Genomic DNA, 13,241 nt, shown 5'->3' with positions numbered 1-13,241 from the left:
GAAATGATAGAGAAAAAAAAAAAGTTATTTGTTCTTAGATTTAATTCTGGGGGTTTATTTCTTCTTTTCATGTACAAACTATAAAAATCATGGGGCAAAATAAACATTCTAAGCCATCTTTGTGCTTTAACACTAGAATTAAATGTTGGTAGAGATATATGGCATTCTGAACTCAATTCTTAGAGGTAAACAAAATGTATTTCAAATAGTGTTGTAAAAATGAGTATGATTTTGTAGACTTTTTTTATACCTTGTCTCTATGAGTCAAGTGTGGCCTATTTTTATGGTGCATTTGACCTTCATTTTTTTTTCCTGTGTGAAAGCTCCCCATGTAGCTTGTCTGAATAATATATAATATAATAACTATAGGAAATATTTGAAGATATGTTTTGCTCCAACCACTATGCTAAGTAGTTAACATTCTATGTATTTACTCATTTAATCCTGACAACCCTATAAGGTAGGCATTATTATTATAAGCATAGGTCTCTGACTGCAGAGACCCATTTATTAATCATTACACTAGACTGCCTCTAGGAGAACAGATGATACATCACTGTGCAAATTTCCAAATGATTACCCTTAATCCTTTTTTAGCTAATGGTCCTCTATAAGAATGTGATATTCTGGGAAGTCATTCTATCCTATAGAATTCTCTATAGAGGTGTTAAGAATCATAATTTAAAAGAAGATAGACACTAATATTAAAAGATTTTATGGGCTATCTATCTTAAAACAATATTAATTTACTATGGTTACATAAATTTTCTATTATCTAATGCATCTTCAAAGGCAGGCTGCTGGTTATTGTTCAATATGGCCAGTTACTCAGGTCACATGCATACTATTTGCAAAAGTGAGCCACGCATACGGTAATCTCAAGACCCCTCTGATTGTCATTAGCTACACTTAATTGCAATTGCTGTTTCAGAGGCGAGGAATCCATACTGGATTATTCCTTAAGCATCTTAGTATGTTTTCCTTGAACATTATTACTCAGGTCTATATATTACCAATTGCTCTTATACAAATGGGCTTATTTTTGACAAATGTGATAACATAGCTACAATGGATAACCTAAAGCATATTTTAAATGTTATAAAAATAATTTAATTAGTCACTGACAGATAATATTCTTGAATGGAGAGCAATTCAGTTCAATAAATTCACACTCTTATAGTCATTATTTTTGTAAAATTATTGATTATTAGATAATATATTTGAGACATGATTTTCTTTGTTGTATCTCAAAAGTGGTATTTCACATCATGGAGAACATAAAATAATGAGGGAAATTTAAAAGCCACTCTAAAAATATTTTTCCTATTTTATCCATTTCCATACAGTTAGATTATCTTGTCAACAGTTTTCATGGTTTTAAAAAGGGAAAATCTGATGCAAAAAGTTGAATATGGAAATTATGTGGGAAGTAATGAAATCTTCTGTTTTGTTCATACTTTTTGGATAAAAGGGATTTAGCAAGTATAAAGGGAATTTGTTTTTTTAGCTCTAGGAGATAACATACAAAAATCATTGGCAAGGTTTCAAATGTAACAAAAGATGGTATTTACACACTGTGTGTTACCCACTCAAAAAGAGGTATTTTCTTTTGGTTTTGCCTCAGTTAAGGGAACAGTGATTAGTGTGGACAGCCTGTACTGGAGAAGAAATTTTGCAAAGAAAGTTTTCCTAAGTTGCAGTGTGATTATGTGCAGCATTTTTAGCAGTACGACATGCCATTTTGTTCTGGTAAACCTACCTTTTACCTACATGTAGCTGCTTTAATTCACAGATGTCTGTCAGGTACTGTTTCCTTTGTAACTGTGGGGCTGAGTTCTTTCTTGATTCCTAGTGATAGATGTCTCTACGTTGAGGAAAATGTTTCCTGTCTCTTTCTGTAATTGTGCAAAGACAGAGCTGCTATAGCACACGGGCTTTTATGCCGGGGGTGAGACTAAAGTGATTGTATTTGAAAATACTAAATGGGAAAGGGAAGAATATTTATAGAACTTCCCTTCCAAAATCCCTTTCTCAGCCCTTTTGATAATTAAAAAGAACAAGATCTAAGAATTTAAATCCTAGGTTAATTCCATACACTGTTCTATTTTACAGAAGGGTTATGAAAAATCATTTCCACTCACTTGTATCTGAAGCAAACATATGCATAACCAGACATAAAAAAAAATCCAAGTAATATACACCTGAAACTAATGTAACATTGTGCACGGGCTGTGCTTTAATAAAAATAAATTTAAAAAATATTAAAAGCAAGTAATATGATATTTATGTTAGCTCCTATTTCCCCATTTTATTTGTTCTCTAGTGACACAATTTGTATGCTTTTGATAGGAAGCATCTTGGGATAATATTTTCCAAAAGCTTAGCTTTATTTAAAAATATAAGGGAGACAGTCTTCTGCGATGAGTAGAGGAATTGGCAGAAGGAGGCATTGGAAAATCTGGTGTTAATTAGGGCTTCACAATTACTCCAGTACTTTGCCTTCCAGACACAGGAGGGTTTTGCACTTTTCTGCCCCCTCTGACCACATGACTTGCTTTGGCGAATTAAAATGTGAGTGAAAGTGGCACGTGCCACATGTAGGTAGAAGCATTTAATTGTCAATGAGAAGCACTGAAGGGAGCTCATTTCTCGTAGCAACTGAAAGTTTACATCTAGCTGGAGCCCTCGTCATTCACCTTCCCTGAATGACCAGTGTAAACCAAGCATTCTTAACACAGTGATCATATAGTGTGAGTGAGAAATAATCCTTTGCAGATGTTAAGGCCCTGAGATGTGGGGATTGTTTGAAACTGCATCCTGCTGAATATAGAAATTGATCCAAGAAGTTAAGTGTTGCTACAACAGGAGGCTGAAACTTTTGTCTTAAAGGCTGGACAGCAAATGGCAAAAAAGAAAAAAAAACTGATGTTTGAGGCTGGAAAAATGGTAATACAGGTGTTATAGTGGCAAAGAATTTGGTAAAAACTGTGGTCTGTGATTACTTAGATGCTCCAGGAGAACTTGGAAAATTCTGCAAGTGTTATAATGTGTTAGTAATGTTAGTAATGTTAGTGATGTGTTAGCACTGTGTTGCACTGTGCACGGGTGTACAACTGTTCACTTCCATTTCATTTTATTTTATTTTTTTATTTTTTGGGTGATTAGTATCTTTATATTTGAAAAAAACTACTTTACCTAGTGCTCTAATGGTTTGGGTAGACATCTCTTGATGATGATTATTCTTAATTCTTAACTGGGAAACAAACTATTTTTTCCTTTTTTGAATATCGTGGTCATCAGTAAAGTCTAGCAAAATTGTTTAACTTTCACCAGACAAAAGCTAATCAAGAAATTATTATCTTAATATACATGGTCTGGGTGAGTAACATGATAACAATAAAATATAATAAAGTAATAAAAAGACCTAAGAATCAGTGGAAATGTCAGTCTGAGGAGTTTGGTAATAGCTCCCTAACATGCAATTAGATGTACGCCCTCTATGACTACTTTTGAGTTTTCTTTCTTTTTTCTTCAAAAGGGATGGGCTTTGTTATTCTCTGTGATCCTTTTCAGCTCTATAATGCTATTTTCTACTGTAAGATTAAAATATTGAAGAGTGAGTCATTCTGTTTGCTTTGCTCCAGAGGGAAGAATATGGACTACTATAGTCTGAATGTTAGTGTCCCTCCAAAATTCATATTTTGAAATCTTAATGCCCTATAGGATGGTATTAGAAAGTGAGGCCTTCAGAAGGTGCTTGGGTCATGAGGGTAGATTCCTCATGAATGGGATTAGTGCCTTTATAAAAAAGACTTCAGAGGGGCACCTGGGTGGCTCAGTTGGTTGAGCGTCCGACTCTTGGTTTCTGCTCAGGTCACAATCCCAGGGTCATGGGATTAAGCCCCCCCCATTGGGCTCTATGCTGAGCATGGAGCCTGCTTAAGATTCTGTCTCCCTCTCGAGCCAAAGCATAAGAGACTGTTAAAAACTGAGAACAAACTGAGGGTTGATGGGGGGTGGGAGGGAGGGCAGGGTGGGTGATGGGTATTGAGGAGGGCACCTTTTGGGATGAGCACTGGGTGTTGTATGGAAACCAATTTGACAGTAAATTTCATATATTAAAAAATAAAAAAAATTAAAAAAAAATTAAAAAAAAAAAAAAAAAAGATTCTGTCTCCCTCTCTCTCTCTCCCTTTGCCCCTCCCACCTTCATGCGCGCGCGCGCGCACACACACACACACACACACACACACACGCACACGTGCTCTCTTTCTCTCTAAAAATTAATTAAATTAAAAAAAGGTTCCAGAGAGACCCCTAGTCCTCTCCCCCATGTGAAGAACAGTGAGAAGACATCGGCTATGAACCAGGAAGGGAACCTTCACCAAATTCTGGTGCCTTGATCTTAAACTTTCCAGCCTTTGAAATTGTGAGAAATACATTTCTGTGGTTTATAGGCCGCCAGTCTGTGGTATTCTGTTATAGTAGGCCAAGCAGACTAACATATAGGCTAATGAATGTAAGTCACATGGAAGCAGATTTAGATTCATGTCCCTAATAATGTGAGCCTCTCAATGCTGAGTGAGCTTGCCTGATGAAAGGCTGGGTTTCCTGTCAGTAGAAGTATTCCAGCAAAGGCTAGATAATCTATCAGGGATGCAGTAGAAGGATTTTCACATTCAGGGAGACAAAAAGGGAATCACTTCTAAATTTTCATCAAACCTACCGATTCTATGACTCTACATGTTTAACTAGAAAAGTATTACATTTTATTTGCTTTATAATGGAGAGGATAGTAATTATAATTTAATATGTTCTGTGTAATTCCATTATAATTATAAGGAAAATTTTTACATTAGACAAAAATTCATGAAAAGTTCTGGAACAACTATAGTATGCAAAACCCTTTGCCTCACTTTTCAAATAATAAATTAGCCTGTATCTTTTTTCTGGATGAATTTTGTCTTCTGGCCTTCAGCTTTCCTTCCGTCTCAACGTGTCTTGTTAAGCAGTTGCCTATCTTTAATTAAAAGCTGCCTCTGGAACTGAGGAAAAGCATAATAACATTTCAAGCCCAAATCAGGTAACTGTACCTATTGAATCAGTCACCTTAGTTTTAAACACTGCACAAAGTTAACAGGCTCCATTTAAGTGTGGCTGTTTCTAAACAGAGAGATCCAAGGATATATTTCAAATAGTTCTCTTGCTAGATGTAAGTTTTCTACTTCTGGATAAAAAGGTGATTGATGTTGCATTACTGTCTTGTCACATTATTGTCATATTATTTGGAGATTTTCATTTAAAAAGTGAATTCATTTATGCATGATAGATGTAACTCCCAGGCATACATTTATACCTGCATGTTAACACAATCACATGCCCTCCCAGACTTAATTTTGCTGAATTTAGAATGTATGTTTTTATTAACTATTTAAGTAAATACTTATTAAGTGCTGAATGCAATGTAAAATAGTGGTTAAAAGCACATAGTCTGGAGCCTGCTGCGTGGCTTTCAGTCCTGGCTTTGCTACTTACTATTGTGTATTAGTTATTATTTTGTTTTAAATGGTATTATGTTTGCTGTTACTTGGCATCAGGTGGTCTCTGTGGCACTGAGAATATAACTTTGAAAGAGAAAATGACTCTTGACAACATAATTTTCTGTCTGATGAGAAATACAGGGTGTTGAGGGGTCAGGCAAAGCCAGCCTTGGGTGTGGGTGCCATGACGTGGTGCTAAGAGAGCTCCACGGATTGTTTTGTAAATGAACTAGAACCTCAGTGTCATCTCAGGATAAGCTGGAGTCAGGTGAGAGGAAACATGGCGGTTGGTTACGGGAGTGAGGCAAAAGGAAAGTTCAAGGGTAGCACTGAATGTTTAGGCTTAAGCAACTGAACAGATGGTGGTATTATTGACTGAGATAGGGCATTGTGGTAGAGAAGTAGGTCTTGTGGTGGGGAGGGGGTGAGGGGGTGGGAGGTGTGTAATAAGCCCAGATCTGCAGGATGAGATACAGTAAAACCTTGATTTGTGAGCATAATTTGTTCCAGAATCATGCTTGTAATCCAAAGCATTTGTATATCAAAGCGAATTTCCCCGTAAGAAATAATGGAAACTCAGAAGATTCATTCCACAATCCAAAAATTTTCATAGAAAATGATTACAATACTGTAATATAATACAAAATAATAAAGAATATACAAAATATAAAGAAAAATAAATGATAACCTGCACTTACCTTTGAAAATCTTCATGACTGGTGGGAGGGAGACAGAGAGGAGGGTTATTGTGTAGGATGACTTTTACCATCACTAACAGAATCATTGCTATCTCTTGGCTCAATAGAACCTTTTTAAAAAAAAAATTTTTTTTTTAATATATGAAATTTATTGTCAAATTGGTTTCCATACAACACCCAGTGCTCATCCCAAAAGGTGCCCTCCTCAGTACCCATCACCCACCCTCCCCTCCCTCCCACCCCCCATCAACCCTCAGTTTGTTCTCAGTTTTTAACAGTCTCTTATGCTTTGGCTGTCTCCCACTCTAACCTCTTTTTTTTTTTTTTTCTTCCCCTCCCCCATGGGTTTCTGTTACGTTTCTCAGGATCCACATAAGAGTGAAACCATATGGTATCTGTCTTTCTCTGTATGGCTTATTTCACTTAGCATCACACTCTCCAGTTCCATCCACGTTGCTACAAAAGGCCATATTTCATTCTTTCTCATTGCCACGTAGTATTCCATTGTGTATATAAACCACAATTTCTTTATCCATTCACCAGTTGATGGACATTTAGGCTCTTTCCATAATTTGGCTATTGTTGAGAGTGCTGCTATAAACATTGGGGTACAAGTGCCCCTATGCATCAGTACTCCTGTATCCCTTGGATAAATTCCTAGCAGTGCTATTGCTGGGTCATAGGGTAGGTCTATTTTTAATTTTCTGAGGAACCTCCACACTGCTTTCCAGAGCGGCTGCACCAATTTGCATTCCCACCAACAGTGCAAGAGGGTTCCCGTTTCTCCACATCCTCTCCAGCATCTATAGTCTCCTGATTTCTTCATTTTGGCCACTCTGACTGGTGTGAGGTGGTATCTGAGTGTGGTTTTGATTTGTATTTCCCTGATAAGGAGCAACGTTGAACATCTTTTCATGTGCCTGTTGGCCATCCGGATGTCTTCTTTAGAGAAGTGTCTATTCATGTTTTCTGCCCATTTCTTCACTGGGTTATTTGTTTTTCGGGTGTGGAGTTTGGTGAGCTCTTTATAGATTTTGGATACTAGCCCTTTGTCTGATATGTCATTTGCAAATATCTTTTCCCATTCCGTTGGTTGCCTTTTAGTTTTGTTGGTTGTTTCCTTTGCTGTGCAGAAGCTTTTTATCTTCATAAGGTCCCAGTAATTCACTTTTGCTTTTAATTCCCTTGCCTTTGGGGATGTGCCGAGTAAGAGATTGCTACGGCTGAGGTCAGAGAGGTCTTTTCCTGCTTTCTCCTCTAAGGTTTTGATGGTTTCCTGTCTCACATTCAGGTCGTTTATCCATTTTGAGTTTATTTTTGTGAATGGTGTGAGAAAGTGGTCTAGTTTCAACCTTCTGCATGTTGCTGTCCAGTTCTCCCAGCACCATTTGTTAAAGAGACTGTCTTTTTTCCATTGGATGTCCTTTCCTGCTTTGTCAAAGATGAGTTGGCCATACATTTGTGGGTCTAGTTCTGGAGTTTCTATTCTATTCCATTGGTCTATGTGTCTGTTTTTGTGCCATAAAAAATTTCTTTATTAAGTTTGCTGTGAATGGGGAGGGGCAGAGAGAAAGGGAGAGAGAAAATCCCAAGTATGCTTCGTACTGTTAGCACAGAGCCCGACGACGTGGGGCTTGAAGTCATGACACTGAAAGATCATGACCTGAGCTGAAATCAAGAGTCAGATGTTTAACCGACTGAGCCACCCAGGCACCCCAGAAACTTTCTTTTTGTGCAACTTTTACAAGGAACCTATCCAATGACACTAGCTTTGCCTCCTTTTGAGGATTTCTCAGAAATGTGACATTTCATTGTCATTAAACATATTCATCACTGGCACTGCTATAGGCTTATTTGGGTGGTGGTTTTCTACAAAATTTTGCACTGTTTCCCACATTTTACACATCTTCCTAATCTTATTCGAAGTGAGGGATTCCTCTGTCTTTTTCTCCTCCTCCTCTGCAGACGAGATGCAGACATAGACTTCTTATAAAACCTTGCAGTTTCAGCCACTTGCATACCTCATTCATACTTCTCAATGATTTCCTTCTTAACTTCCACAGTAGTCATCTTCTTACTGCCTTTCTTTTAGACCTTTTTCTACATTGGGGCCATTGTATACGCTCGCACAGATGTTGACAACAGTACAATATTAATAAACTCTTGTCATATACTGTATCTAATGTAACTGGCAATAAGGCAGCAGAGGAAAGGGACTAGATCTGCAGGCAGCCTGACCTAGAATGAAGCAAAGCTTACCTAAGCTTACTCTTGTATGGAAAAGCCAAGGACTGTCCACAGGTGCTTTGAAGTGACAAAAACTACCCTAGTGACAGGTGTAGGTACTTTCCAACATTCTAAAAAATCACTGATCTACCAAACGCTGTGGCCTGCGACCCAGCATCCAGGCATGGGAGATGATAACCCACAATCCTGCAGAGAGGGAGAGGGAGGGGGGAGAAAGAGAGAGAGAGAGAGAGAGACAAGGAGAGAGAAGAACCATTGTCTCAGTTGTGACCATGTGACGTTCAGCATCATGTACTACTCGTATTGCAAGACATCACTCGTTTATCAAGTTAAAATTTATTAGAAATGTTTGCTTGTCTTGCAGAACACTCACAGAACAAGTTACTTGCAGCCCAAGGTTTTACCGTCTCTTATAGAATATAGTGAATGGTTTTGCAACAGCATTGTATGATAACAGATGGTAGCTACACTTGTGGTGAGCATAAAATAACGCTATGCACTTGCCAAATCTCTATGTTGTATACCTGAAACTAACGTAACATTGAATGTCAACTATACTTCAATTAGAGAAGGGGAGAGAGAGAGAGAGAGAGAGAGATACTTAATAAACAATTCTTTATATACATCTGAAGCTGCAGAATGAGGGAATGAAGTCCAAGACAGAAATATTACTAAAGTTTGTATTTCAGTTTATATTTTTACTCTCATGTAGATGTTGTTATCTACATGCATATGGTTTTTGAAGGAATGTGAGTGGATGTTGAGTGAGAATAAAAGATCTATGATAAAACCTGTAGAGCTCTTTTATCTGGGAACAGGCAGAAGAAGCATCTATAAAGAAGTCAGAGAAAGAGAGGACAGAATGAAAAATATGAAAAGGGGCCAGGAGAAGAGAGAATATCACGAGATAGAGAAACATCAGCAGTCAAATGCTGGATGTCTAACAAGCAAGGTCAAAATGCAAAGTGTCTCTGGTGTTTTGCTGGTGACCTCAGCAGGAATGCTTTTCTGGAATATTGCACTAGCAGCCAGACCTGTACTGTGTCAAGCTGTGATTAGGAGAGGAGGAAGTAGAACCAGGGAGTATAGTCAGGAGGTGAGAAAGAAGACTGAAGGGATGTCTGTATATTTAGAAATGAATATTCTCAATGAAAAAATGAAATATTTACCGGTTTGCTATTTATTGATTTGTTCGGAGCATATTCATTTCTAAAAGAGAGCTCATTTCAAAGTATTTGCTGAACAGATATTGAACTAAATAAAGCCTCTTAAATTAAATTCTGTGGTAAAAATTTACTATGTGTGTAATTCTCATTCTTTAGTAGGAAGGTACAGTGTAAATAGTTCATAAGGTTTTAAATTAAAATACCTTTAAAATTTTAAAAGAAATGTACTAAAGTGGAAATGGTGATTAAATTCTCTACATATCTCTGCCTATATCACAGTACTTGAGAGCAAGAATGACCTCTTACTGTTTTCCAAGGACTTAGCACAGTGCCTGACACACAATAAGCATGAAGCACATTTTTGTGAAATTAATTACTTTGGTGAGGACCTTCAAATCTAACATACTCTATAATATTTCTGAAAAATTCTCTCGACTTCATTAAAATGATTAAATAGTAATTAAACATAAACATTTTCACTTAACATTTTCACATATACATTTCATATTCAGTTGATGCTTTACAAGAAAAGGTGTAATGTTTCTGAGTTATTCTTTCTGAAAAATGTTTAAAAATATTTAATTTCAGTACTTTAAAAAGTCATTTAAAAAAAGAAAATAAAAAGTCATTTTGGTTCCAAATTAATTAAATTTGGAATTAAATATAATTAAATAGTAATTAAACATAAACATTTTCACTTAACATTTTCACATATACATTTCATATTCAGTTGATGCTTTACAAGAAAAGGTGTAATGTTTCTGAGTTATTCTTTCTGAAAAATGTTTAAAAATATTTAATTTCAGTACTTTAAAAAGTCATTTAAAAAAAGAAAATAAAAAGTCATTTTGGTTCCAAGTTACATACTTTACCTACAACTAGAAATTCCATTAAAATACTATGAGATGTATAACCACAATGACATAATTCCAGCCCCTACTGACCCTGAACATTTTTATCTTCGGATCTTTTCCTTATTTCTTAAAGGTAAGTGAGGTTTAAGGAAAAAGAATTAAATAAGCTGGTCTTAAATTGCTTAATAGTGTCTCTATCATAGGCCTTTATTCCAATTGCTAAAACCTGAAATAGCAACATTGAGCCCAAGAGTAATCCTTGGATTTATGAATTTTCGAAAGAAAAATGCCCTTCAATAAAGGCTTAGAAATACCGCATTAGATTTTCTGTATAACAAGAATTGGTAGAACAGTTATTCCTCTTTAGTTTTAAATCTGCTGGTTGAATGGAGTACTCCCCTGAGCCACAAGACCTAAGTCATACTTATTAAGTTTCTAAAGTATAGGTCATGATTTCAAAAAACTCCCTTGAGTTTGCATATAATGGTATAAATGCACAAAATTAAACTGGAAATCATAAATTCTAGAAGAAAGAAGGCAGCATTTAACCAAGTATAGTGACTTGACCCATTTCAGGAGTGTGACGATCTTTGCCTATCTTCACTGTTTCTCATGACACATGCCCCCCTCCACCGTCTCTAGTAGACTAAAGTTGCAAGGCTTTCATAGTAACAGAACTTCAGACATCCTACAACTTGACCTGTTAGAAAGCCCAGACGTTTTCTTTCTTGCTGTTTCCCCACAACTTGTAGGAACCATTGATGGAATACTTTGAAGTATTCCTCTTCATCCTGCAAATGTTTACCAAGTGGTAATGCAGAGGACTCAGAATGAAATGCTACTACAATAATGTGTTTTGGTGCACAGAAGCCCTCCTTAAAAAGAGTGTTTGCTTTTGTGTGCTTTGATCAAAACCTGCCTGTGAGAATTAAGATTTTCTGTTCAGGTGACAGTTATATCAGAATAGTGGTTATTCTTTACATAAATCATTCCAATCATATTGTCTGTCAGCTTTTTGTAGAATGAATGAGGAGTAACAAATCTCAGTGTCACCAAGGTACAGCTGGTTGTTTAGTACCCATTATTCACTGTGATTCACATCTGGTTCAGAGATTGGTGACCCACAAACTTAATTTTGTGGTACATTAGTCACTGTTGGAAACTCACAACTGATTGGTTTTCAAACCAGAATCGCTGGTAACTAATACTCCGATGTTCTCTGCAGGGCAACTTTTTCACCATCATCAAGTAGAAATGAATCATTGTTTACTTTGTGAGCCATTGATCAAAATTAAGGGAGGTGAAGACTGCAGGGGAGCGTTTATCCAAGACAAGTTGAGACTTGTGACAGTTCTCATCAATGGGTGGTTTCTTTCAGGGACCAGACTGCTACTGCTGTTGGTACCCTAATCCACTGTAAATTCTGCCAGCATGGCTGGTTCTGTAATGCCAGCTCTTATTTTCAGAATATTCTGTTCCTACATTTCCCCCCATTGGCCAGAGCTCCCTCGTGCTTTCTGTCTTTACAAGAAGGGATGGATGCACTAACTGTATTGAAGGTTGAAATGCTTTGATGTTCATTGTTGCACCCAAAATATATAAAGAACTTATAAAACTCAGCACCTAGAAAGCAAATCACCCTGTTTAACAATGGGCAGAAGACATGAGTATACATTTTTTCAAAGAAGAAATACAGATGGCCAACAGACATGTGAAAAGATGCTCAGCATCACTCATCATCAGGGAAGTAGAAATCAAAACTACAATGAGATATCACCCCACAGCAGTCAGAGTGGCTAAAATTAACAACACAGGAAACAACAAATGTTGCCAAGGATGTGGATAAAGGGGAACCCTCTGACACTATTGGTGGGAATGCAAACTGGTGCAGCCACTCCGGAAAACAGTATGGAGTTTCCTCAGAAAGTTAAAAATAGCACTACCCTATGACCCAGAAATTGTACTATGAGGTATTTACCCAAAGAATACAAACATACTAATTGGAAGGGATACATGCACCCTGTTGTTTATAGCAGCATTACCAACAGTAGCACCTAGGAAGCTTTTTGATGAGCTAGAGGTAGAATGTATAGGCAGGTGTCACAGATCCAATGAGGCACTTTGAGTTTGTTCTGCATATTTTGTTATTAATCTAAAGGTTAAATGAAATCTAATTATGATAGCTGGGCATATGAGTGGCCCACAAGGACCAGTGTATCTCCATGCATAAGCTGGACAAAGCTTTGCTATTGTCAGAAAAAAAAAATACAAACTTTCCCCATTTATATTTGTTGACTATGTCAGGCACTCTATTGGGAAGGCAACAGTGGACAGAAAACATACATAGTTGTTGCCCTCCTGTAAGACTTACTTTCTTACCAACTAGACTGATGGTAAGACATAAATAAAGAAATAAGCAAATTTAAATAATTCCAAATAGTAATTTCTACAAAGGAAGCAAGTATCAATAACTATCCCTTTCTAGTTCTCTTTCTCATCAGGTCACATTTTTTGAAAGGGTTGTCCACACTCACTCTCCACTTGATTTGCCAATTACAGTGTCCTCTGTACTCCTATTCCATGGTAGTTTATTGCCACCATTTCTTCTGAATTTCATCTTTTGTCAGATTTCTGTTGCAAAAACCAGCACTGTTTTTGGAAGTTAATCATGCATTGTTGACTTTGGCAGATCATCTTTTATTTAAGGTGAGCAGTTATGAAGGACATAGTTGAAAA

The 13,241-nt window shown here is 36.8% G+C and overlaps 1 protein-coding gene across 6 annotated transcripts in view; it reads left to right on the top strand.

Annotated features, from left to right (window-relative positions):
• The window catches only part of TMEM117 (transmembrane protein 117), a 521,337-nt gene that overhangs the window by 334,673 nt on the left and 173,423 nt on the right, over positions 1-13,241 (top strand). The window lies entirely within an intron of this gene.

This window comes from Neofelis nebulosa, chromosome 8 (genome assembly GCF_028018385.1).
Source record: "Neofelis nebulosa isolate mNeoNeb1 chromosome 8, mNeoNeb1.pri, whole genome shotgun sequence".
Lineage (NCBI taxonomy): Eukaryota > Metazoa > Chordata > Mammalia > Carnivora > Felidae > Neofelis > Neofelis nebulosa.
Note: the sequence above shows the minus strand (reverse complement) of the source record. Positions and strands in the feature narration are given on the sequence as shown.